The 27,087-nt window shown below is 37.2% G+C and overlaps 1 long non-coding RNA gene across 1 annotated transcript; it reads right to left on the bottom strand.

The window, feature by feature from the left end:
• Positions 1 to 75: 75 nt before the first annotated feature.
• Positions 76 to 16,482, bottom strand: LOC121083748. Its single transcript, XR_005826472.1, has 3 exons — positions 16,472 to 16,482; positions 16,127 to 16,130; positions 76 to 107 (listed from the first exon to the last, which is right to left on the bottom strand). It is a non-coding gene; the product is annotated as an uncharacterized LOC121083748 (long non-coding RNA).
• Positions 16,483 to 27,087: the final 10,605 nt, after the last annotated feature.

Here is a 27,087-nt window from a genome sequence, read left to right as displayed (position 1 = left end):
GGAGTCTGGAGAGGTCCTAGTCAACTGGGCAAACATTGTCCCAATTTTCAAGAAGGGTAAGAAGGAAGACCCTGATAATTACAGACCTGTCAGTCTCACTTCAGTGCCTGGTAATACTATGGAGAAGGTTACCCTTGGAGTTACTGAACAACACTGGAGTGACAATGCAGTCATTGCTCATAGCCAGCACGTGTTCACAAGTGGAAAGTCCTGCTTCACCAACTTAATTTCTGTTTATGTCAAGGTCATCCATCTAGTTGACAAAGAGAAGAAAGTAGATATGGTGGTTTTATTTTTTTAGCAAAGTTTTTACACTGTCTCTCACTATCCATAATCACAGAATCACAGAATCTTAAAATGGTTCGGGTTGGAAGGGACTTTAAAGATCATCTAGTTCCAATCCCCCCTGCCATGGGCAGGACACCTTCCAGTAGACCAGGTTGCTCAAAGATCCATCCAACATGGCCTTAAACACTTCCAGGGATGGGGCATCCATAAGTTCTCTGGGTAACCTCACCACACTCACGGCAAAGAATGTATTGCTAATATCTAATAAAAATCTACCATGGATAACTGTCTGGCACACAGCTAGGCAAGTCCATAATATGTTGGGTGAGCAATTGGCTGATGGGTCGGGCTTAAAGAGCTATAGTAAATGAGGTTACCTCAGACTGGTGGCCAGTCACCAGTGGGGTTCCCCAGGGCTCAGTTTTAGGGTATGTGCTCTTTAATGTTTTTATAAATAACATGGATGCAGGAATTGAATATACATTAAGTAAATTTGCAGATGATACTAAATTAGGAGGAGCTGTGGACTCCCTCCAGTGTAGAGAGATCTTACAAAAAAATCTGGGTAGACTGGAGAGCTGAGCATTCACTAGCTGTGCGAAATTTAACAAGAGCAAGTGCTGGGTTCTCCACCTGGGATGAGATAATCCAGTTTATACATACAAACTGTGGGATGAGAGGCTTTCTGCTTAGGCCCTGTAGAAGGAGATCTAGGGGTCTGGATTGATGGCAAGTTGAATATTAGTCAACTGTGTGCCCTGTCAGCCAAAAGGGCCAATGGCATCCTGGGCTGCATCTAGCACAGCACAGCTAGCCAGCTGAGGGAGATGGTTGATGCACTCTACACTGCACTGGTGCGGCCCCACCTCGAGTATGGTGTGGAATGTAAGAAGGACATCAAACTATCTCTGTCCAAAGGAGGGCAACCAAGGTGGTGAAAGGACTCGAGGGGCATTAGTTTATTCAACTTGGAGAAGAGAAGGCTGAGGAGTGACCTCATCACAGCCAACAACTTCCTGAAGGGGGCAGTGGAGGGGGAGGTGCTGATCTCCTCTCTCTGGTGACCAGAGATAGGACACAAGGAAATGGAATGAAGCTGCGTCAGGGAAGTTCAGATTGGTCATTAGGAAAAGGTTCTTCACTGAGAAGGTGGTTGGTCACTGCAGCAGGCTCCCCAGGGAAGTGGTCAGGGCACCAAGCCTGACAGAGTTCAAGAAGCATCTGGATGATGCTGTTACTCATATGGTTTAATTTTGGGCAGTTCTGTTAGCAGCATGGAGTTGGACTTGATCCTTACAAGTCCCTTCCAACTTGAGATATTCTATGTTTCTATAATTCTATACAAGTACTTACAAAAAAACCCCAGTATCAAGGCTTCCCTCTTCCTTTCCCTAATTCAGACACTTCTGTATTAGATGTCTCTGATATTATTTGTGCGTGTAGTAGAAGGGTGTGTTAGTTATGCATACTATGACACTCCATATAAGTGGAACTTAAGGCAGCAGTTGTGTTGTGTCTCTAGGCTAACCCAGTTATTATGAGTTTAAAAGGAAATTCATGAGGTTTTCAAGAACTAGACAGTATTAAAAAAAATAAATGAGATTAGTTAAAATACTTTTTATTCTTTTACAAATCAAATCAGATTCCTTAAGAGAAAATTTCAGTGAAGTAATCTTATCTGAGCAGCTGAGAAATTTCATAACACTCAACTTGCATATTTTTATCTCTAAAAGAAAGATACATACACAGTTTACATGGACGTGCTTCAGTCATGTTGGTAAAATCTTTTATTCTATGGAAGTGTGCTATTCTGCACAAAAATACATCATAGTAAGAAATAACAAGTCCCTGGATTTTCTTTATTGTGTGCCTTTGTTATTATTGTTTTTATTTGTTATTATCTGCTTGCAAGAATGCTGAAAGGAAATGTTTGAGCTGTTATTACTATCAGCTGAATTGCAACATCCTTTTATTCAAGTGGTTAGGACTGTATCTTCCCTTGTATATTACGGTCAAAGTATCACCAAAGAAGACTTTGTGTCTTATATACAGACTGGAAAATGAGAGTCTGATTCTTTGCTCCCTTACACCAGTGTTATACCTCTACAAGTCCACTGACTTCAGTAGTTGTGAAGTCCACGGAGATAGGAAAGAGTATTAGACTTTTAATTTGCCACATTATTAAGAAAAGAATTGTCCAGCACAATGAGCGTACTAGAATTTTGCTTATATAAGTCATAGCCTTTTTATAACCCTTCTTTCTAATGGATGATTTGTCATATTTTTCTGTCTTTGTATCTTTGCCACTTCAAAATCCATTACTTATACAATGGCTTGCTCTATAGACCTCTGCCATAAATAACTGAATCCAGGCACTGATGGTACCTTTAAAAAGAGTGTCTGAATGAGAACAAAGCACCTTTCCTTTGGTTGCATCATTATTTCTAATTTCTATAGTGGTCTCATTCAGGAGTCTCCAGCAGGGATCAGGAAACTGTACAAACAAATAACTCAATGATAGGCCCTTTACTAAAAGCTCAGATCTGAATTGAATATTGTTAACCATCATGCAGATAAATGCTGAATGTCTTTTATATCCATTGTGCCTGCAATCACCAGTCAGTATGGTTCTTGCATCTTCAGAAACACATGAATATGTCAGTCACTGATTGAGATGACAGCTCTGTGGACAGATGGGGAAGAGGAAGGAACTGTTCAAGACTTTTGTTTTTGTTTCTTTCGTATATTTTACTGAGGAGCAAAAGACCATCTGTAAACACAAACTTAATACGAGTACAGCACAGAGGAAGATGTATTAGGTTTGGTCAACAGCTGTTCTATCAGAAAACGTCAAAGAAAAAAAAGAAAACTCCTCCTTTTTTAATTCCTTGTGAAAACTTCTAAGCATAATAACAGATACAGATTTTCTAGTTCCTGCAAAACCAGGAACTTTCCTATGGAAGTCCCCAGTGACATGAACCCTTTTTTTTTTTTTCCCCCATGAATTCATGTAATGAATAAATACCACTTCACTCAGCGGATTAATTAGAAGAAATTGGCAGCTGAGACAGAACAGAATATAGAGAAATGTGATTACTTTCTGTTTCATATTAAATTTTTTTTCCTGTCTTCCTGTCTAATTTCACTTATGGCCATAGTGATTTTCCTGTTTCTTCTGGTAACAGGATCTCAAATGACACTTTCATGTTAGATGGCACAGAGTTATTGAATTCCCTGAGTACAGTAACCTTAACAAGGAAGAAATTGTACTTGTGTTCCACTGTTCATCTGCCTACCTGAAACTCAGTATTTTATTTGTATCGCTCTTACAAAACTGACAAATTTATTAAAAAACAGACTGGGTTTGCAGATTTGAGCAAATATTAAAATAAGAATAAATATAAAAGTTATTGAATTTTAAGTATACACATATATATAAGTATATAATACACATATATAATTAAATGAGTGTAAAAGTATTTGCAAAGAATATGATGCCTTTGAGAGGCACTGCTGGGAAACCATAGGAATGACTAGAAAAAAATGATATCCAAATTAACTTTCAAAATCTATATAAGAATCTTTATGAGAAAAATGTAGCGGAAAACAGTTGCTACATTGTTTATCTGAAGCAAATTAAAGTGTATTGTTTCAGTCATCAGAGAGGTTTGTAGAAGCTGCTCCTGCTGATAGGACTACAGTTCTCATTTTCTACTACAGAAGACCTTGATCTATTCTTTGCAGTCTGATAAGCTTATTTCACAGACTGAAACTTAATAGTATTTTTTCCATGTGAATACATCTATTGGCAAAATGACCTCCAGATCCTCAAATTTGACTGGGCAACATGATTTCTTTCTGCCTTTTCTCCTTGTGAATAGGAGCATGGACATAAAATGTAAACAATATTTCTGTATTACTGATTTCATCTGTGCTTTGGCTCTCAAATCCAATTGGCATGACAGTTAAAATTAGCAGGACAAGGTCAAACTGTCAAGGATGAGGCTGGCTGTAAGCAGAGGGGCTTCTGTGGCTTTGTTTGCCTGTCATTTCAGCTGCTATGTCAGCTTAAATACCATCAGTAAAAAACCACAGAGCACAGCTTAAGGAGTAATGGGGTGGGGGCCACATCTGAGGAATGATCAAACAAGAATAAAATCCAGAGAGGCCACGCTCTCAGGACACTATGGCATGAGTGTCTTTCACAAAATGTCAGTGCAGGCTGATTAAACAAATGCTGCTGCTGAGGTAAAGCTGATCAACCTGCAGTTTATAAGAAAAGTTCACATGCACTTGTGCTACCATTCTGAAATACTAACAGTAAGTGAAAAATTTTACTGTTATGATAAAATGGAATGTTGCACAAGCCTGAACATTTGCTGTAACTAGTATACCAGTGTTTCACATTTTTTGCTTGATTTGCATTCTGTTAACATGATTTAAAAGCCTTTCAAAATGGCTCTTTGCCCAGACACAGCTTGAAAGTCTAAGCTCTCCTACAAAGGCAGGTGAAATTAGTTTTGCCACACATACAGTTCCATTCATAAATCTTTGCTCAGTGTAGTTCAGTCAATTTTTTCCATTAATAATTGCCTTCACCTAAAAGTTAGATGATACTCCTTTACCAAATTTTTTTCTACAATTCTAAGTCACTTTTTTCTCTCTCTAATCTATAATCATATGCATACATTCATAAAAATAATCTTTTTCCAAAGAGGAATTATTCTTTTCCTGTACACAGAAGAAATACAGTACAGTACAAAATCATTATAAAGTAAACTGAAGAGGGTTACATACCTGATCTTCAATTTATTTAACTATTTAGGAAAATTACAGTTATAATTTATTTCCTGATATTAGATTTTAAAATTATCAGGATGTGGAAAAGGGTAGGAAAAGATGCATAGATAAAATACATATATTTTGTAATCAGAAAACAGTCACGTTAGCTGGAAGAATTGTGTAACCTTCTTTCTGGATACAGGCAAGCTTCACATGTGCTGTCAGACATTATAGATCCTAAGTTCACACGCCTTAATCAAGTAACTGTCCTGCAAGTCATTGATTAAGGACAGAATTGGCTCAGGTCCCTTGATCTCAACTATGACAAGACAACAAAGGCCCACTTGTGTCTGAGGGAAAAGGAGAGACAGAGAGCATAGCCGGGCAAAAAGGGGGAAGGAAATAGCTGTTCAAATAGGTGCAGCAGTCAAGACAGAAGTAAAAGAAGTAAAGCTATGTGCCAGAGAGAGGCTGGAAGGGTTAATGATTAAGGGGTTAAGCCAGGTAAAGACGAAACCAGAATTGATGGATATAAATTGTATTATTAATTAGTTATGCAGAAGAGCAGCTATATATAGGGAAGGCATAGGACAGAGGCTATAAGCAATCATTAAGAAAAGCAGAACATCCCACTAACAACAGCCACAAACAGACCCAGGTGACAATGAAAAGAGAAATGATAAAATACAGAAACCCCACTTAGAGCAGTCTCCCTCTTCTGTGCAAATGACATACTGGCTGTGCTAGGGAGTCTTTCCTTTCTGGGCCAATGAATCTCAATAGGATGTATAAAGACAGATCCCACAGACCTTTTTTCTGGGGGAGGGGTCGACTTCCTTATAATTTTTTTTCCTCCTAAACAGCCGAAAGAAATATGACCTGGATGATACTCTTCAGCTGAGTGCAAGCTCAAGAAAGGGTCAAAAATCTTAGTTAGATATGGGATATGTATAACAAAACCAAAGAGAGATCTGAATCCACTGCAGCTGCAGGAGAGCTGGGAGGGGCTTTAGCAATTGCTTTAGGGAATTGCCCATTTAACTCACCTGCATGCCCAGTGCAGCCCATCCCTGCCACAGGATCATGTCTGATGATGCTGTCATCTGCTGTCTAGTACTGCTTTCCAGGATGTCCTACATGCCTCCTACATACCTGGTTCTGAGTTACTTGCTATGCCTGTTCTGTGGGTCTTGGACTAGACAGTTCAGGCTTAAAGTTCCTGGAATTCAAATTGTGCTTATAAATCCTATCAGGCTAAAGATATTTCAGTGTAAATTTCTGCATTCTGTATAAGGGTGTCACGGTTTAAACCCAGCTGGCAACTAGGCACCACACAGCCATTCACACACTCCCACCCCCTGCAACAGGATGGGGGAGAGAATTGGAAGAGTAAATGTGAGAAAACTCATGGGTTGAAATAAAGGCAGTTTAATGGGGAAAGCAAAAGCTTTGTATGCAAGCAAACCAAACCAGGGGATTCATTCCCCCCTTTCCACTGGCAGGCAGGTCCATCCACCCCCAGGAGGGCAGGGCTCCAGCACGGGTAACCGTGACTGGGGAAGGCAAACGCCATCACACCCAACGTGCCCCCTTCCTCCTCCTTCCCCAGCTCTACCCGCTGAGCATGGCGCCATACGGTACGGAATGTCCCTTTGGCCAGCCGGGGTCAGCTGTCCCAGCCGTGCCCCCTCCCAGCTGCTGGTGCCCCCCAGCCTGCTCGCTGCTGGGGGGTGAGGGGCAGACACGGCCTCGGCTCTGGGTCAGCGCTGCTCAGCAGCCACCGGCACCTCCCTGAGCCACCAGCGCTGGCTCCAGCACAGATCCAGAACATGGCCCCGAACTGGCCACTGGGAAGAAAACTAATTCTAGCCCAGCCAAAACCAGCACAAAAGGGGATGCATTAGCCACAGAACAATTATATTTAACAACATAGCAACAATGCCATACGTGTGGTTTTAAAGTAAAGCTCAAGTTATTGGGGCAGTTTTGTCCAGAACTTATTCAAATTAGCAAGTGTTAGGTGTGCTGTTCATGTGCCTAGGCTCAAAAGCATTATACTTGTCTTTTAAGGTAAGAGAAAGGAAAACAAAGGTAACCATTTTGGGATCCTTAGGAAACTACTAATGAACATATTGTCTTAAGGAGATTTTCTCAGCTTCTTGGTCTTCTAGGATGTATTTTACCTTTTTTAAAGGTACAAGAAAATTAAAGGGGGGAAAAATCTTACTTAGGTGTAATGATGTACCTTGCTGGAATACAACAATTCATTAATTGTTGTTACTTGTATTAGAGATAATTTTAATCACTTTCCCTCATTATCTCATTTCAAAAGAAAAAAAGAATAAAACTGGCTAGTGTCCCTCCTGAATTTTGTAGCTACAGTATCCCTTTCCCATGTGGTAGGTCAACAGGGCTACATTGCCTTGTTTTGCATGTCAGGGTCCCATTAACTTAATGTAATAGTTGGCACAGATTTCTGAGCAAGTTTTGTCTATGAAGTCAGGAGGAGAATCTGAGTGGAACATAATACTCTGCTAAAACAATAATACTCTCATAATCTAACCCTCATTAACTTGTCAAGCCTAGTGACAGTCTCTAATAACATTCATTCTTTTTATGTTTTAATTTAAGTGATTTCTTTGTAGCTATTTGAAAAAAACTAAAATAAGATCGTTACTGTATTTCCATGTAATGTGAAGATATACTGTCTTTTTTTCTTCTTTTTTTTTTTTTAAACTGGGATGAACTTCTGTTTATTTTCTGGGCAACTTGCCATAGGCCTCTTTAAAAAATGGATGGAACTAAGTATATTTAATTTATTTTTATTTTCTGTCTTTAAGAAATGCTAAAATGCTGCAAATGCAATTACAACAATACTGTTAGAAATTTATGGTCATTGGCTCATGTTTTTGTCACCAAAAGGGAGATTGGGAATTCGGGGAAAATATCGGATTTCCAAGATGGCTTGTGCCATCTAACATTGTCGCTAACAAAACATGTTACAGAGCAGGCATACACAGATTTGTCTGTGTGTGTGTGGGGCGTGGTGCACAGAGTGGCTTTGTTTGCTTCTTGTCCCCTTCTTTTAACAGCAATGTGCACCCTGCACTTTCTGACCTGCTGTGGTTCATGCTGAGGAAGTCCCCACCTCTCAAACCAGTGACTACAACCCTGACAGATATTAAAATACATAATGCATTTCACTTAATGCAGTGAGTACTTGTAGCTCACCATGACTTTGAATGCAGGCTGGGGAGATCAGCATCTGGCAATAGTAAGCTTAAATCCCTTGTAGCACCCTCCCCTGTCTGATTCACTGAGGGCTGATACAGCATCGTGGGAGTTTAATTCACTCACTGACTGAATTACCACACATCAGGCTTCTCTGTGTCCATGCCTTTAAAATCTGGAATGAAGTAAAGACCTTTGTCACAGATTCTGAAAAGAAAAAAATGTTTTTTTAAAAAAGGTTACAGTTTCACTTTGAAAAAAAAAATTAGGAGCATCAAACATTCTATATCCAGCTTTGCTGCTGTTTCAGTTCAGAAGAAAGTGTGAAAATATGGCATTTTTGTTCCTCAAACTAGATTCTTTTGTACATTTAGTTGCACACCTCCAAAAATAAATACCTTTTCAAACCGATACTGCATTAATTTCTTATTCATTAGGTCTCAGTAACCACTTTCTGCCCATTTGTTTCCCCCACAACACAGCAATGAAAAAGTAATATACAATTCCTAATGATTTTCTGAAATACTGCACAGGTGCAGGCTGCAGCTGTTATGGGTAAACTACATTTTGCTAAACTAATTCAAATCCCATTGGGGAAATAGTAGAATCACTGCATTCCCATAAAAAGAAAAATGTTTTCATTGTAGGATACTGAAGTTTTCATGTGCATTCTACATAGTCAAAAGTTCTTTTACAAAGAAAATTGTTTTCTTATAAATACTCATGAATATATATAATCCCTTAGTTTCTGACTTTGTTAAAAGTAACATTGTATTAATTATCCTCTTTAAAAAGCCACACTGCATTTTCAGAGTTGGATGAGAGGGCAAAGATTATGTTCTATATAGCATAATTGATCTGAAATGAAAAGTAAGAGTTGTCCTTCAGACATATTTAAAATATATAACTTTTCATAAAAAAAAGCATATTACAGTTAAAATTGCATTTGCCAGATGAATTGGCATTTCACTACACATTTATAAATGTGTGTTTACATCAGTTCATATGCTATATCCACTTGTTTTAATTTAAATTTAAATTAAAATTTTATTTTTATTTTTTATTTTTATTTTAAAACCTATATTTTGTAAAATGAGAAAGATTTCATGGAGGGAACAAAGACACCTTCATCTCCAGATCAACAGTGGCTGGTGACGGGTGGAGTTCCAGCTGTAAGTTTCTCGTCTTTCCCTCTCAGCACCCACTTGGGCTAAAGGGTAACACTAATCCACATAAGGTATGGACCCTTAGCTGAGGCGTGGATGTGTGTAACTGAGAGAGGAAGTTGTTCTCTGTGTTCGTTGGCATGAAAGTCTTAAAGCTAATTTGCAGAGAAGTGAGAAAGGCTGGATGAGCTTCTGTATCAACACATAAAATACTAATCTTGGAAAATCAATGTCTTTTTTGTTAGAAAAGGAGATCTTTTGAAGCAAAACTTTACTTCCCTTCTGAAACTAAAGTGTTAAGCAGCCCTGAAAGTCTGGAACTCCTGAAGCACATTTTTGCCCCGGGACCACTGCTGGAGATCCCCACCAGTGCTTGAACACCAGTAGCAGGATACTCCCTCCATAAACATCTCAGGACTGTCTTGATTGACATCAGCCAAGAAACTAGTGGTTGGATTAGAAATTAGAAACCTGCAAGTAGGTTTCGATTTGTAGACTGGTATGTTGGTGTCCCTGAGCCTTTCCATACACATTCACGCTAGGGGAGAGGACATTTCATTGTTAGTCTTAGGGAACCCATTCCAAGCAGAGTGAATTACTGTAACTATAACAATTTTGTTAATTTACAGGTTATTAAAGGCCTATATGCATTGTATAGGGAACTCTTCAGCTTCCTATTTTGTATGTATTATCTGTTTAAAAAGTAAGAATAATCTCAGAATTTGGGCTTACACTAGGAAGGAGTCCTAAGCTAGTATTTTAGCTTCCTGATAATACTAGCAGGAATGAATTCTCTTTTGGTTTTCAGCTAAAATCCATGATCAGAAGTATGGACTGTATACCTATTTGAAATAGTCTTGGGACTGGTTACCACTCTTTTTGCTTGTTTTTAAATTAACCAAACTAATCTAAAACCAGAGTTTCCTCTGTTAGCAATTTAGAATGACTTAATCTTTGTACACACATCAATAAATTACTAGAAAAGTTTTGAAAGTTTGATGTAGACTACCAAGTTGTGTGTAACATTTGCTTATTTTTCTGTTGGGATCTGTCTATCTCCAAATCTGCGTAGATCACCCCAAGAATAATTTATCTTAAATCATCCTAAACCAGACTCTAGCAAAAAATGAGAAATTGTGGTTTTTTTCTCTTTATTAATTATTTTGTAAATTTATTTTTGAGCGTAACACATATTGACATAGAAAATGGGTTTGAAATGGGGTTTAGACTCTGGAAATTTTTGCTTTCTTGAATCAGTCTGGTGAAGATTCTTTCCATCCTGATAGAATAAAACACTCCACTTTGCCTAATAAACAGAACTGTCCATTATTTCTCTCATTCTGAGCAGTTCTATCACCTCCAACTGTCTTAGGAAGAGAGATTTAAGGCAGCAGTCTGAAGAGCTACAGAAAAAGCTGATATGCTGGTTGCAGCCCAGGTATTCAATTTTCATGTTGAATGCCTGCACTCTCCTGAATTTTAAGGTACACTTTGTTGCACATTTCCAGATTCACTCCCATCTACTTTTTTCATGTTTCTAGCCTAAAAAAGATGAATGTGTACATTTCTGAGAACACATCTATCTGAAAGGAGTGTCCTAGACAGTCAGAAAAATTGGAGAGTCTTTAACTAACACTTGTGTGTGAAAGACTAATATCAAAGAAAACTCTATTAGCAGTAATGCTTTCTTTATGAAAAATTAAGTTACATATGTCTCAGTGTGCAGTGAATAGAATCATTAATGGATCCTATTATCTTTAGTGTGTTTATTTACTTAGTGTAAAACTGAATATCCTCATAAATATCTGCAAGAATGAGATTGTAATTTACAAATTTGACATCTTGCAGAAGTGTTTCAGCAGATCTTTAAGACTATGCACACACATGCCTCTATGAATTACACAGTTTATACATGCTTGTAAGGATCAGGAAAATATATTAAGAATATCAAAGAAAAATACAGGCTCCCTACCATAGAAAATGTTAAGTTTTGAACACCTTGGAGAGGATACAACCACTGCAGCCATTCCATATTTATTTTGATGTAATTGTGCTTCATAGAATGTGCTGCTTTTCACTCCATGTTTTAACACTCAGAAGTTTACAATCTACTGTGGAGTAGCAGCTCCAGAATGCTAGAGATGGACCAGCTCCAACATTTATTGAGTTGTTAGCCTTGGGCAGGAAAAATTTATGATATACACAGAAAAAGGTTTATTCAAATAACATATGAGGTTTGACTTAAACTAGGGAATTATAATTGTCAAAACTGACAGGTGATACTGCCTTCCTTCACATCTCTGTGATTTCCCTTTATACATCACATCAATCATTTCCCTTCTAAATTTATTTAAATAATGTGTTATTCCTTTTTAAAGAAGTTAACCCATTAGTATATACTGCCCTACTAGTGTCTAAGTAAACCTGAAAGCAAACTGTCAGTAAGAAATATGACAGCAGTCCGAAGACAAAAGACCATCTGAATAAAATTCAGAATGCTTCAGAGTTTACTCGATGATTCAAAATATGATTTTGAAAATGAGAAAGAGGACAACTAGGCTGCATGCCTAATCTTTGTATGGTGATGAAGTTAAAGCATAATTCAAAAGGTAAACACAATATATAAAAAATGTTAAAAGCTAAATCATGTTTCAGCCAATAAAAATAGATATTTTTAAGTGTACATTATTGATAGTGAAATTAAATATTTTGTGCTATGATTTATATAGAAAAGTCCATTAGAACAACAGAAATCTTAGGAAAGAGAGGTCATTCACTAAATGGAGAAGATTAAGATGTTTTAAGAAATAAAAAAGCCAAAGAGTTTAGGAACACTCCTACATTTGGAAAGAATTAATATTTCTGTTGTATAGATAGATAGGTATTGTTTATTAATAACTAAAAAAAGATGTTAAATAACATCTGGTGGTGAAGTTATGCAGCCTAGTTGTCCCCTTTCTCATTTTCAAAATCATATTTGAAATCATCAAGCTGGGAGAGTTGTATACAAAAGAGTTGGCTGATGACATCTCTGGCTTGCTAGTGTTGATTTGTAATAAATCTGAGAGATATCAGAAAAAAATCCAGAATACTGAAGGACAGTTTACAGTGTGCCAATACTCAGAAATTACAGGTATGAGGAGTATGATATTTATAAGCCTAGAACATCTATCCTTAATAATGAAAAAATGGATAAACATTTTCCGTTTTACTGACATAGAGGAGAACAGTTCATGGCAATTAACATGAATTTATGGGAAATATATATTGCTCAACAAACCTACTTTTATTTTTAGATTAGTTGGACATTATAACAGTGATCATGACGATTATTGTAGTATGTAGGAACTCTAGGCATGCAAACAGAATCCTATTTTGTTGAGGATAAATAGAGAATAAATAGCAAATAGATAATAAATGCTCCACCCAGACCTCTTGGTGATCCAGGCATTCTGATGCCCACAGAATAAATCCCTCCTCACAAACATACTGTCTGACCAGTGAAAATCTGTGGCTAGGAATAAACAGAATACCCACTCCATGCTTATTGATGAACTTAGTGGCAGTTATAGAACCTCCCCACTGACTATTGTCTTGCTTTGGTGGGAACCCTAACAGGAGAATGCTGAAAGAGGATTTTCCTTAAATACCTTTGTGGTAGAAATAAGTTTTTGGTAATCCTTGTCCCCAGGGCCTTAACAGGCTAGAAAGAAAGCAGAAGGGCATGCAGAACCTTTTCCTTACCCTCTTGAGGAAAGCCTCCACATCATGCAACAAAGGAGAAAATTTGCTCACCGCCTTATTCCCCATTTTCCAACAGTGATCCCAGAAACATTATGAATCCCATAATTTGCAAACACATAATATGTGTGAGGGAGATTTTCACACATAAAGGGACATGAAAAGCTACCCCCCCACCACCCCCCATCCCGTTTCAGCTCATGGTTTGCCTCTGCTTTTCATTGATTTCAGCTGCCTGTCAGGCTCAGCTCTTATCTTTAACATTACTAAACTCTGCTGTGTTCAAAGTTGTAAATGATAATAAAACTCTTTTATTCATCATTTCAGTGCCATGTGCATAACAATTACTCTAACTGCACAGTAAATGCCAGACCAAATTGTTCAGAGCCTTTTTTTGTACATTAAGTGTGATTGAGGGATCATTGGAGGAAGTTAAGGATATTGCTGAGAAGTTCAATGATTTTCTAACCTCATTCTACAGCACAAAGGATTTTCAGGAATATGTTCATTTTTTCTCACAATAAAGCTGAAAATCTCTCTGGAACTAAGAACCTGGTTTCTATCCACATTATTGCGAGGCAAGTCAGTTTAAGAAGTTTGTTTTTAACAGTTTTGCTTTTTGAAGTAGAATATCTCTTCCAGGATAACAGATCTAGAAAGCTTGATAAGTGATGCATTGTTGGAGTCCTTTGAATGTTTTGGTAAAGTAATAATTGGATATAGGAACAGGTCTATACCCAGAATTCTCTCACAGAAGGCAAGAGGAAACCAGCTAGATGGTAAATGGTCCAGTTTTGTCTCATGAGATTGACAGTACAATGTTTCAAGTCTCCATGACAAATCCAGTGTTAATGTTTTTAAATATTGGGTGAATATTAGCAATGAAACTTTTCTTGAAGATCAGAAAGTATTTTGTTAGTAGTTAAATCCAGAGAAAGCTACAAGAAAATATTAGAGGATTATGTGAATAGTAACTTGGTAGCATAACGGCAAACAGAACTAAAAAATACTAATTAATCCACAATGAAGTGGACTGCTTGACTTTCCTATGCACATTCATGTGGATTGTATCAACTCAGGAAGGAGTCCTGGGAGTCTCTGCTCAGAGACACATCCTCAAAAAGCCCACAGAGTTTGGATGTCTGAATGGGAAGGAGAAGATTTAGTCTGTTTAGGAAAAGAGCAGTAGAATAGATAATGTGACATCTGCAAGCTGGTGTTGGACACTATTTCAGACAACATGCACGATAAGAGATGTGATAGGTATGATCCAGACTGGAAGTTCCCAGCTTTCTGCAGAACACTTTTTCTAAAGGAAAAAAAAAAATCTCTTAAGGAATGTGTCTGGTCATTTCAAATCCCATTTTTGTGTTTTATAGATTTATAAATATATTCCATTATTTTTAGTAGTTTTTAAAAGCTTTTCATGCTTTTCTAAAAAAAAAAAGTGTACTTGGAATTAAAACCACAAAGACAGCAAAAATCGTTATGTTGTCTCTATGTGAATTTGTTTAAGTAGATTTGAAATTATATTAATCCTATAACTACCAGGTAGCAGAGGTCTGCTTAGTCTTTAAACAACATGAAAGTGTTTAATCAACAAATGAAAAAAGATTTAACCTTTGGGGAACCGAGTGAAGATTAAAAGAATAACTGTGAAGATGTGCTTATGGTTGTTTGAGGTTAATGACCTTTACATAAAAATAAAAACCAAAAAAAAAAAAAAACCCAAACAAACAAACAAAATTCAATAACCAGTTTTTTTTACAATTGAGTTTTTTTAATAATTGTCCTCCAAACTGGACATTAGTGAAATCTCTTCCCTCCCCTGGAAAGTTTATCATGACTCTTACTGCTACTGAAGTGCTCCAGAAAAATGCAGAATACTATTTTTCTGCCTGCTTGTGATGCAGAGCATGTACAATGCCAGGTGCAGAAACACTCGCTCAGTTGCCAAACCCCTTGGATCTTGTTATGACTTTTTTCATATGAGCACACTCAGGAATTAACAACATAATTGAGATTGGTCAATCTTTTAAAGGATTTTGCCCTTGAAATTTGTGCCATAATACCCTTACAACTCCACCCTCAAACTGGAGAAATGTCTTTCATTTTCTGCAGAAATTGGATTTGTGGATTGAAGTTGAGAAAGCATTCTAATTAAAATGCAGCCTGCCCTATTAAATTGAAAGTACACTTACAAATATATTTATTTTAAATCAAATGCTGCTGCTGTTAGTTTGGGTGCAGGAGAAAAAGAGCTGCCATCTGAATAATCTGGTTTTGATCTGGAGAGGACTCTGAGTTCATTCTATCAGCATACTTGCAAACATTAGGCTAATTACTAACACTGAAACTTTTATAATACAAATGCCTGGTTACATTTTGATCACATGAAAGCTCTTAAAATAATCTCAGTTAAACTGCTGCAGTGTAGGTACACCTCCAGTATTTCCTCTCTAAAGCTCAACAAAGTTCTGGGTAAAAGACACTAATTCGGTCACCTTGGTCTGTTTTAAAATTACTGCAGTATGGTATGCCTCCTCAGTATATTGCCATAAAGTAGTCTCAGTTCAGCTGTTCATTTATTGTGAAGAACACTGCAGGATGTGCCTACCAATATTTCTCTTCATATTTGGATCAGGAGTGTGGTTTTTGAGGGAATCCACTAACTGTCACCACTCAGTCTGCTTTGGTTCAGAGCAAGGAGCCACAATCTTCTTGTGCTGCAGTGGTTGCCTCTGATTTGTTTTATTTCTGTGTCTGTAAAATGTTAGAATGAAATAGTTTTGCATATGAAATTTCTTGGAGGTTACTTTTAACATGTTTTAACAAGTGAAACATCCTGGTTTTGATGAAGAAAGAACAATGCAAACAGTTTTTCAGGTCATATATTTTACAGTTTAGTTATATGCCACTGATCTTATGTGTTTCATCTTACCAAAAATTTAATTTTACATTTAAGTTAAACTTATATAGTGGAATCCTATGGAAGGTTTAAACCTTGATTCCACGCCACTAGTGAATTCATAAGACTCGGTGTAAGAAGAGGGGAAACATGGAAATAGAAGCATATAGAAGCCTCCAGACATACTTTTCCATAAAATTTTAAATTTATAACTCTACGGGGCTTTGGGACAGGTCCCTGGTTTTACTTAGATACTTAAAATAGAAAAGGTACAATCTAGAAATTTCAAAAGTCACAAGACTTGCTGTAATCTTCTCCATTTGAAATCAGTAAGTGTTTTGGGTTTTTTTCATACAACTTAAAGGAGGAAAGGTATGACTGTCTTGATTTTCTGTTTTATATAGTCTTTTAGAAATTCACCAGTGTTTGGAGGGACTAAGATCTCTCCACAAGTTAAATCCTGTTCATTCAGGATATTTAAAGTTTAATTAGAATTTAATTGATTCACAGGCTTTGTGTTGGTCATTTGCAGGCTTTTACTGCCATAGTTTCAGCTTGCTTTTAGATGTCAAGATTTCTTAGTGAACAATAAAAGTGCAGCAAAATGGCAGTCATTGAATTTTTCCAGATGAGTAATTTAATCAGACCCAGTATATTTCAGAAGAGAACTTCATTCTACTGTTTTCCCTGTACACCACAAATACTCCTGTTTTAATCAGTGCTTGATTTTTCCTTAGAAAACATGAAATTCTCCTTCTCTATCTACATATTTTTTCTTTTTAAGCACCTCTCTAAAGCTCAAGATTTATAATTATTACTGAGATTAATGAAAACATTCCCATTTAGAGCAGAAATTCACATTTCTTATTCCACTTCTCCCCTGCCTCCGCTCCCCCTTTCCCCTTTACTCAGGCAGATGCTAACAGTATTTACATATGTTCTAGTCTAGTTCTTAGAAGAATGACTTAAAGGAGAGAAAAGAGGATGTGTGTTATTATATGTTTACATGATAACTAATTATTCATTTTACTGACACTAGGGAAAATGAATACCACACGTGACATAGTAGCAGATTCTGCTCTTGCCACTGGGAATATGAATTAACTCCCCTGACTCTAGGAGATTTGTGTGTAAAATTAAACTGATGTAACTGAGATCAGAGCCTACTCCAAAGATTTTGAGTAATTCTTAAAAGGCAAATGCCTTCAGCTGTCAATCTACCAGTCTGACCTGTCAGTGTCACATAATAATTAAACAGCAGCTGGCATTAGTGCAAATTTATAATTGCTATAATCCTTATTGCTGACATGTCAATATTTAACTTGCATTAACCTTTCCTTTGAGACTTACAAATAGTGCATCTCTGTTTTTTTCAGTCTAATTTTTCATGTCATTGCCCTGCAAGGTACAAAGATTTATAATGTCACTATGTGATGGATACAGACCACCTTTACTTAGCCTTGTAAGATGCACTATCTTTAGAATAACACTGAATTATTTATTTATTTTTCTGCCCTGCCTGCAAACCACTTTTTAACCACTTAAATGATTTATATAATGAAGGCCACGTCTCAGATATTGAGTGTAAGGAAGCTACTCTTGTGAATTTCAGACAGCTTCCTTGGACGGTGACATACTCTAAGCCATTACTATATTTTACAAGACTTAGTTTATAGACTTGTTTTTGTTTGAAGTGTGGTTTATAAAATCAATAGCATTGAAACTGCAAAGAAAGGTAATGGGAAATTTGGAATATTTATAATTAGTCAAAATTAGGCCATTATTTTAGTAGCCCATCTTCAGAAAATAAATTTGAAAATTTTGGCCAGAGGGGTTTTTAATCAAAATACCCTGGAGATTCATGCACAGTCTGGATAGTAAACAGAAAAGATCAAAAGAACTTGTATACTTTCCCATTCTGAAGTGTTCCTTATCTAATGCTACATTTGAAAGTAATAAATTGCATGTAAACTTTGATTAGAATAAATAAACCTAGTTTCATGTTATTCTTTATGTGACGAGAATTTTTTTCAGCTGCTGATCATACAGAAGCTTATAAAAAGAATTATCATTAGATGCAGTTTAACATTCAGGCTTGAGATACTTGCTGTGACCACAAAAAGAAACGAGAAATGACTCCAAAACTTTTGTGGTTGCTCTTCTGCTTATCCCACCAAACTAAAGCATGTTCTAGAATGCTATCTCATATTTCCATTTCCAAAGGTCTTGTAGTTATCTTGCCTGCTACCATATGAGGTTCTGAGCACTAATTAACAAGTACCTATGTACTTGTCCTTATACTCCTTACAACAATTATACTGCTATGGATTAGTATCACAGTTCAACACATCCTAAATGCTGGCATTTAAAAATTCTTAGTGCAAAGTAAAATAAAAGATTTATTCTTAACATCTGAGTATTCTCTTTCCAGCTTTATCATCTGGTCTTTCCATTATCTGCTCAATAAAGGCAAATTATAGGTCAGGCTCTCTTGAAAGGGTGAATTAAAATTCTACCAGGTGTAGAAATTGTTGGATGATTTATTGAGATTACAAATAACCTGTACTCGTGTTTATAATTAAACAATCTAATTTATCACTTACTGTTGTACTTTGAAGGGGTCTTGACTCTTGGCTCCCTGGGAAATTACTGTTTATATCTTCCAGATCAAGATTTAAAACAGTACGTAAGTGTGTAGTGAACTGATCAATGCCAGGCATCATGTGTAGCGAGCACAGTAGATTGTACTTAATTCAGATTGATTAACAGCAAATGAAAAATGCAGGCATGAAATCAGTACATTAGACTGGACTATATATGCACAACAACTCATTTAGCATCTGAACTTTCTATAAAAACTCTGAATTTCCTTTAAAAATAAATAATTTTTAAAAAGAAAATGTTGCACTTTTAGAACAAATGTTTGAACAGTCTGGAGAATCCATGTGTCCTACAAATTCCAAGAATGAATTTAATGATTGCTATGGTTACATCAACACATACTGTAATATGATATAATTAGCTGTGATGTGCTATGGCACAGAAATTGCAAAGATATGTTTGATTAAAAAAAAAAGCCATTGCCAATATGTTCTTGTTTTACAAACATACGAGCTATTTTGAAGTTCCAGAAAGGTTTAAGATGCAGGCTGTCAACTTTGTTTAGTTATTGTGATGACTTCCCATAAGGTTTCAAATTGATCTGGTAACATTTCTCTAAGGAGAATTACCTGGATTTAAGAACTACATTATTTTTTTAAAAAAGGCAGAAACTGATTATTTAATTGTAAATTTAATGCCCCTATAATATAAGTACACCTACCTAACTTCTTGTTCGCTCTTTTCACTACTAGATGTTTCAGTATTTCTTTTCTCTTGTATTGCATCTCATTTTTCCTTAAATTTGTTTCATGTATTTCTTCTAATGAAATAAGTTTGTTGATTTCTTTAAAAATTTCTTCTGTCTTTCAAATTGATATTATGATCTAAATATTTTGATACTTTGATTTCAGTGGTTTTCCTTCTTTTCTTGTTTTTCTGTCCCAAATGATATTTGCAGTTCCAGGCAGATGGCAGAAGTCATTGGAGAAGGAATTAAGACAGCACACATTTGTAGATAATGTGTCAAAAGATGGCTCCTCTGTGTAACACACAACATACTGTTAGAAAGAAAAGTACTGAAACCACTTTCTAGCCAAGTTTATGATTTCCAAACTATTTTCCATTACAAATTGGGCAATATGTCAAAAATATGTAAATGGCATGAAATAAATGTTTGAAGTGCTTTTAAATGTTTGCAGCTTTCACTGTCTGCAAGGATCTCAGTCAGTCTTGGTTCAGGCTACTTTCAATATCATAGTCAGTAAGAGATGCTTTGGAGAAGTAGAAACTACAAGTTCACATCTCTAGGAGGAGCAGGCTGTCTGAAAGCAAGCTCTCCTATCTTTTTAACTACGTAGATATTATGCAAGAAGTCATCTCCTCTTTTACTACATGTGCACTCTTAGAATTGAACTTTGTTTTGAATTTCCAAGGGGTGGAGAAGCCCTAATTTGGGTGAAAGTTCAGAGTAGCTCCTATGCAAATTATTTTCTTTTTCCTGGCTGTAGGCAATTACCTTCTCAGTGTGCAGTATTTAGCTTGCATGCCAAGTCTCCTGCTGGGTGACTAATTTTTAGATGTTAAAATGTCTGAATTGATACCTATAAGTGGCACAATGAAAACTTCCATGAATCTCAAGACCTTGTGATGAAAGAAAAGTGTACTGGATACTATCTGTAGCTCATAGTAAGAGATGAAATATTGTCAGTGTTTTGGTTTAACCCCAGCCAGCAACTACGTACCGCACAGCCGCTCGCTCACTCCCTGTCCCACCCCAGCAGGATGAGGAGGAAAATTGCAAAAAAGGTGAAACTCATGGGTTGTGATAACAACAATTTAATAATGAAAAGAAAAGAAATAATAGGAACAATTATTGATAATAAAAACAACAACAAAAACAACAAGAGAGAAAGGGAGAGGAATGAAATCCAAAGGATTAAAATCCAAAGATAAGGGAAAAAACAAGAGGTATAAAATATAATTGCTCACCACCCACTGACTGGTACCCAGCCAGTGCCTGAACAGTGATTGGCAAGCCCTGTCCAACTTTCCCCAGTCTATATACTGAGCATGGTATGGAATGGAATGGTATGGAGTATCCTTCGGCTAGTTTGGGTCAGCTGTCCTGGTTGTGTCCCCTGCACATTTCTTGTGTCCTCCAGCCCTCTCACTGGCAGGGCCTAAGAAACTGAAAAGTCTTTGGCTTAGTATAAGCACTACTTAGCAACAGCTAAAAGCATCACTGTCTTGTCAACATTATTCTCATACTAAATCCAAAAAGCTCTACCCCAGCTGGAACCAGGACAGACAGTGATTAGAGTCTTTAGAATTTAATTATTTTTTGAGATTTTTAATGTTTTAAGTTATCAGTAATAAGCAGATAGGATAGAATTAGTCTGTCAAACTTTCCTATATGATTTCAGTCTGTCTGAAGAGTGATTTATGCACAAAGCAAGTCACTTGCAGTTCTTGTCTCTTCACTGTGCAAGATAACCACTATATTTTTTTCACAGATTTCTGTAGTCTTTACTCTGTAAAGGACAATTCTAATTGGCTATGCTATGTCTGAGTGCAAAATGAGCATCTGCTTCAAAAAAAAGACATTTAAGTTTTCAATATCATATATTCTATCAGCCAAAGCCAACTAAGCTTTGAGAGGTGGATTACTAGGAAACATCAACTATCAATAGGTTTCACTGTATTTATGTGGGGAAAAAATTCATCAGTGCCAGATGTATATTCCAAGATACTAGATCATGAAAAAAAAAATTAGGAAAAGTAATGGAAATCTCATCATTACAGACATGTAAAAACCTGTCTGTATAAAGCTCAGGAGACTATATGGTTTAATTCTGCTTTCCATGAGGGTGAACTAGGTAAACAAATGAACCTTCTTTCCAAGTCTTATGTTCTGTGACTATATATTTTATACTGTCTAATATGATTTATGTATTCTATAACAGTCAAACTCTTAGGTGTGCCATATATTCAGTTATGATAGAATAGCACATGCTTGCAATACAAAATATTATTGATACTTCCAGTTCTTTCTTCTAAGTTGGATAGGTCTTATGACTGGAAAGAAGCACTAGCTGTTCAACTTCAGCAGGAAAGTAATTGAAGAGTGCGGTCGTAGGTGAAAATATAGCTCAAATTGTGAATGCTACCAGGCAGAAGATAATTGGGTGTATATGTTTGGGAAGAGTAAGTATCCAAAATTGATTTTTTGAACTCTTGAGCAGAAGCTTCTTACTTGCTAGTTGCAGCTGTTATGGACTGGCTATAAATTTTTATAACACTTGGACTAAACAGAATTGTCACATCCCAAATCTTCCAGTTGAGTAAAAGACTTGGGTGAAAACCACCAATTAGAAGTCCAGTCAGGTATTGTTCTTCTTTACCTAGACTATCTAGATTGGGAAAACTGTGGGTGTAGTGTCCTGGAAAGAAGAAGTGGTGCTCACAAGAAGGATTCTGAAAAGGAAGTGGTCTCTGGAAAAAAAAAAAAAAAAAAAAAAAAGGGGGTGGTGGGAGGTGGTGGGGAGGGGTGCGGGTGCGGGTCAAGAAGCAGAATGTGAAGATTGTGGCTGGAGGAAAGATCTGGGAAGTAGGAAAAGGTCCTGGAGATCAGAAAGTTGCATGGACACAAATGCTGAGGGATGCCCAAGGACCTTGCCTTGTGATGCCCAAGACAGGTACCTGCAAGCAGCAGCATGGCATGTACTGATACAATTTTCTACCCAGCTTCCATGGTCAGCATCCACTTCCTGGGTGGGGACTCAAGACATGGAGGTAGTGTAGTGGTGGGAGCAAGTGAGCAAGTATCTGAGATAACTGAGGGGCTTATAAATAAATCTCCCACATTTTTAAATAAACCCCACGATTCAATTCCACTATGGGTTTCCTTCTCACCTGTGACATTACTGAGTATTACTCAGCTTTTAATCACATTTGGGAATTCTTCAGATTTGTCTTACTAAAAGGTTATATTTGCCTTATTATAACTTGAATCTGACTTTGTCCTTGGCTTCTTCTTTTTAAAGGTTTAGTGCGTTATTAAAGCTTAATTTTAAAGTTACACTATACTTACACTGTAACTTAATGTTCTGAATGAAAAAGTGCATATATTTCAGCTGAGTTAACAAAATCCTTTGGTGTCTACTTATTTATCCTCATATGATTACATATAATTGAGGTTTTCATACATTTCAGTAACTCTTCCTGTACTCAAGGCTGTGCTTATCCAAGTATATCCTATTGGGTCTATATTTGCATCTTACATATATTTATACTTTTATATTATATGTATATATATGGCTTAATTTATATCCTATTAAACTCAGAGACAAAAGGTCAGTGCTGTCGAAAATTTAATTATTTTTTTGCAGAAAACCCTTGTTTCAGAATCAAGAAGACAAGACATGAAATTGGATCTGAAATACCCTGTTGCACTCATGTTTCTTATCTTCCTTTCCTTGGAAAGGATTAAGGCCTGTATACAGATACCTGAATAGGAAACGACCTCATTATTTTTTCACAATTTTGTCTCATATAATTATGTCCTTCTTCTGACCACTTTTGATCTGTGTTACCATGCATAAATCATATCTGAGTTCACAGAGCAATCTGACCTTGGGAAAATTGGGCTCTTTTAGGTACAAACCCTATTTCAGAAAATCGGTACGGGTTAGCAGGGATCTAGTTGCAAAAAATGTTGGAAATAGGCAGACATTGTTTCTTTTGCAAAGTTTCACATTGAATTAATTTCTGCAGTCTAAGCATACCTAATTTTGTCAGCTACTAGGAAAACCTTTCAACAGCTATACAAACCTGGTAATAAAACCTGCTCATCTCTGTCTCAGAAAATCAGAGGTGAATTCCTGATCTACATGAACGCAATGGGGAATTTTATTATTGAATGCAAGGGAATCAGTTTTCCAAATCAAATAAAATTAATCACATGGTGTTTTAATTGTCCAATCACTTGAATTTTTTTTTATGATTTCAGCTGTTTCTGGTATCCTCTTATCTCATCTCAGTTCCCAAAGCAATGCACAAGACAGGGAGCGGGAAAGAAAATATGGTTTCCTGTAAAATCTCTTGAGCCTTTGTTACAGAAACCTTAAGATTAGCAAAGCTGTAAAGGAAAAAGCTAGATCAGAAGCATTTGATGGTGGTTTGATGATTGCAGTGTACCTGAACACTATCATGTTATACACCAGTGCAGATACTGAGCAATGCAAAAGATGGGCAAGAGTTTAAAATAGTTCTGAAATGTATATACAGGGCAAGTTTCCCTGAACAGCTGATTTACAAAGTATTTCAATGGTCTCAAAAATTACACAAATTGGAAGGAAACCATTCAGTTCAGGAGGAATTTGTTAATTCATTCTGTTGGGTCTGGTTGGGGTAGCGACACACCATCTCTCCTGTCCTGAGTGACCGCCATAACAGATGGAACCCGAAGTCACGGACTAAATAAACTCAGTGGACATGTTGTGGGTATTTATTGACATTTATAGACATTTTACAGATATTTCACAGGGGTGGCCCATAGACTAAAGGAATGATATCTGTGTATTATATCAAAGCATGCAAAGGGAGGTGGAGGTTAATGAGCTTGTATTGGATAATGTGGTACCTGAGCATGACATAAATGATATGGAATAAGGGGTGAAAAATGTGCTGGTTTTAGCTGGGATAGAGTTAATTTTCTTCCTAGTAGCCGGTATGGGGCCATGTTCTGGATCTGTGCTGTGATCATTTGTGCTTCTGTCACACTTTCTTTTCAGTATTGTGCTGGTTTTGGCTGGGCTAGAATTAGTTTTCTTCCCAGTGGCCAGTTCGGGGCCATGTTCTGGATCTGTGCTGGAGCCAGCGCTGGTGGCTCAGGGAGGTGCCGGTGGCTGCTGAGCAGCGCTGACCCAGAGCCGCGGCCATGTCTGCCCCTCACCCCCCAGCAGCGAGCAGGCTGGGGGGCACCAGCAGCTGGGAGGGGGCACGGCCGGGACAGCTGACCCCGGCTGGCCAAAGGGACATTCCGTACCGTATGGCGCCATGCTCAGCGGGTAGAGCTGGGGAAGGAGGAGGAAGGGGGGGACATTCTGAGTTATGGCATTTGACTTCCCAAGTCACGGTTACATTATGTGTGCTGGAACACTGCTCTCCTGGAGATGTGGACTGATGGGAAGGGGTGAATGAATTCCTCGTTTTGCTTTGCTTGCATGCACAGCTTTTGCTTTACCTATTAAACTGTCTTTATCTCAACCCGTGAGTTTTCTCACATTCAGTTTTCCAATGTTCTCCCCTATCCCACAGTGGGGGGAGTGAGCAAGCAGGTGTGTGGTACTTAGTTGCCAGCTGGGGTTAAACCATGACAGTCCATGACAGCCTAGGACTTGTATGAGCTGCGTATTTTCCACTGAAACACAAGGGTTGATTTGGGGTTTGGTGAAATGAGGTTCCACGGAAATGTACTGAGTACTTTATAGGTCCACACAGTAAACCTGAAGTACCTCAGAGATGAAATTATGAAGTTTTTTGCTGGGCCATGAGGTTAACCACCCTGATTTACATGTAGCATGTGCCCAGCAGCTGCTTTAGGTCAAATTAAGATTTGATCTAACCCTATTCTCTGTCTGGAAATGACCCATATCGGATGTTTAGTTGAAAAAAGGAAGAGTAATACTGTTGCTCTATTTACAGAGAGTAAACATACCCTTCCAGCTCAAGCAATTTAGGGAGTTCCTGACTTATTTTTCTTCAGTAAATGAGTCTAATTACTTTTGCACGCATAGTTTTGGTCTTTCCCTTTCTGGGACAATAAATTCCGCAGTTTACTTACACACTATGTGAAAAAATACTCCTTTCCCCCCCTTTTTTTTACTTGCTACTTTATGATTTCTCTGTGTTCCACTTCATTTTGATCTTTTTTCGGGTTTACAATTTTTATATTTTAATGATTTTATAGATTATTATCATGGTACCTTCTTGTGTCATAATCGCAGTTGTTCCTTGTATTGGGACTATGGTATGTCTTTCATTGTCCTTGTTACAATTCTCATACTTTTTTTTAGATGCAGTAAATCCGTTCTGAAAGAAGGAGGACATAGGACAAAATTATAGTGTAGTGTTTGAGAGGTGAATGGCCTGTGAATCTACCAACACAAAGATAGCTTTTAGTCCTTTCCTCAGCAAAGAGAAGCTGTAGCTAGTGATAGAAACCTACCTACTTACATCAGATACTTTAGAACAATTAGCATTGGTTTTCTCCAGATACATTTTGGCACAAAAACTTAGTTTTATGTTGAATTTAATCTACCTCATTTAAGACTGGAGTGTATATATTTAGGCTATGTCTCACTTGTTAAAATATTCAGCGGAAAAGGTTCCAGTTTTCTGAAGAATCTTTTTAATGCTGATTTCTTATGGTGTCTTCTGCTACATACTTGGCAGGGGAAATTATTTCTTACTTGTAGATTTATGCCCTTGAATTAAAGAATCCAGGCTAGTGGTGGAGATTTTATCCAGGTAGGTTACTTCTGTTCAGAAGCTATAAGCTAGCTGTATTTGTAAGTGATGCTTAGTTTTAACCCATTAAATATGAATTGGTACTGCTGTAGTCTCTCTCTAGTTGTTTCAATAGCTCCTGCACATTAAATTTACTCTAAAAATGAGCTCCTAGTTGTGAATAGTGAATGGAAGTATACATGCATATAGAAAAAACATTTAGTTTAGAGTCAAATTTATATGGTATCATTTTACACGCTTCTACTTAAATGATCTTAAGATATGAAAATTAACCTCTTGATTTAAGTGTTTGCTATTATTATTAGCAAACGTATAGTAGGATTCCACAATCCACTGCTCCCAGCTTCCCATAGTTATTTTTCTTCCCTCTTCCCATCTTTTGGTGATCACATATTCAAATGGTCTTTGGATGGAGCTGCTTTGATGTAAGACTGTGCAGTTCTGGAGGCAGTGTCTTTACTCATGGCTTCTCTTGAAAGCATCCCAGTTCTGCTTATGTAAAATTGCACTAAGGTGGCCAGACCACAGGTGTGAGCAGACTGGAGTAATTTCTTCCTCTGGGTCTACAGAGTGCCATACCCAGTATACTCCTTTTGCACCTGGGGTATTTCTTGCTGGTATATTTGACTCATCTCAGGAAATCATAGTCTCTTGAGTCTTTACTTTGAGCACCTTTCATTCCTCTTAGACATGTTCAAAACTGTTACTTCATTAGACCTCTCCTTTCAGAGAACTTACACAATTACTTCAGATGTGATGTATTGAGGTTGGCAGGGTTGGAATGGCTACTTAGTGTTTTTTGCATTTTGGCAAGATATTTGTCTCAGACAATGGGAAGAG

Source organism: Falco naumanni, chromosome 1 (genome assembly GCF_017639655.2).
Source record: "Falco naumanni isolate bFalNau1 chromosome 1, bFalNau1.pat, whole genome shotgun sequence".
In the NCBI taxonomy this organism is placed as follows: Eukaryota; Metazoa; Chordata; class Aves; order Falconiformes; family Falconidae; genus Falco; species Falco naumanni.
This window is presented reverse-complemented; position numbering and strand designations above follow the sequence as displayed.